This window comes from Sinocyclocheilus grahami, unplaced genomic scaffold, assembly GCF_001515645.1.
Source record: "Sinocyclocheilus grahami isolate Dianchi unplaced genomic scaffold, SAMN03320097.WGS_v1.1 scaffold18.1, whole genome shotgun sequence".
In the NCBI taxonomy this organism is placed as follows: Eukaryota; Metazoa; Chordata; class Actinopteri; order Cypriniformes; family Cyprinidae; genus Sinocyclocheilus; species Sinocyclocheilus grahami.
In genome coordinates, this window is record NW_015505197.1 from 3,150,269 (window position 1) to 3,151,846 (window position 1,578).

The following is a 1,578-nucleotide window of genomic DNA, read 5'->3' on the forward strand; positions in this document are numbered from 1 at the left end:
ATGCTGTGCAATTTCCTCTCCTTTAAATTAATCTTGTTTCCCCCTCAATGTCTTTTTTTTTTTCACTTTCTCAGAGTGTGCTGGCCAGCTGCCCCCCGTATCCACTCCGTACAGCAGCTCTCCTGTGCCGAGCGCGTGCCCAGATGAGATAACTCAGGGAGGAGAGGAAAAAAAGAAGGGAGGGTTAGCAAAAGAAAAAGAAAGAGCTGCTTCCTTGGGAAGACTGGAGGTCTGCCAACTCTTTCATCCTCTGCGCGTCCGATTCACTCACTTCATCATGTAGCAGTTCTAGAGATATAAGTCAATAAATATGGGCACGTGAGCAAGAAAAGCCCAACGAACACGTTCACAAACAAATAAATAGACAAATGGGCAAACGAGTGCTGCTCAATAGCTGCTCCGAATTACCAGTCGGAAAGGATGTGCGTTTGCTTTCTTCATCAAAACCTTGGCACGCGATCAGAGGAGAGGGAACTGCTGTCGCTCTCTCTCTCTTCCACCCTCCCTTGCTTTCTACCGCTCTCTCATAGAAAACTCTTTCTCTTGCTGACGCTCTCCATTTAAAACTTTGACAGAGTCGCTGGGAGTCACATTCACTTCCAAAGTCAAAATTAAACTCTAGGCATGGGCAGGTTTTGATTGGCAAACTTTATCTGGGGCCCTGAGGGACTGTAAGCCACTGTAAATGATTTATCGGAGAAATGCATCCCAGAACGCACCTGGAGGTGGCAGCCCAGGGGTGGGTATTGAGTGACCGCAGAAGACTTGGCCCCTGCCTCTGCTATTCCCTCAAATGTCTGTGTGCTTCTACAGTTCTACAATGAACGCAATCTCAGATGGCACACTCACACTCCGAAGTATATAACACACAATAACACCACGCACTCTCTCGGTTGGACAAGCTCTAATCTGATTGGCTGGTCTTATGCGTGTCCTTTACAGGATAGTGGGTTGCTACAATTATTATTTTTGGAAAGACTAATCACTAGATTTGCCAAAGTGTGGAAGGATTGTGACATCAAATCTTCATCATGTGACATAAAAAAAATTCCTGGGCACTTAGTTTCCTTGAAACTGGGAAGAAGAGGGGAATCAGGTCATGGGCGAGATTCAAACATGTCACTTATCTGAGCACCACAGCTCAATGTGTTAAAGAATGTGCACTGACCACTACGCCACAACTATGACTTTATATAAAAAAAATTATTGAGAAAAGTAATGTATTTTCTTAGTAGAAAATAAACTACATATCCAATATCAGAACTGTGTAATATGTTCTCTTATGTCTGTGAAGTAATCAGTTTTTGATTTAGAACAAATTCAGATTATAAACAGATACACAGACCTGTTATTTAATAATATTTCAATTAAAATATTTATTTCATATACAGTACATTACCATTCAAAAGTTTGGGGTCGGTAAGACTTGATGTTTTTGAAAAAAGTCTCTCTTATGTTCAAGGTTGCATTTATTTGATCAAAAGTACAGAAAAAAAAGTGATATTGTGAAATATTATTTCAATAAAAAATGTTTTTTCTATTTTAATGTTTTAAAATGTAATTTATTCCTGTGATGGC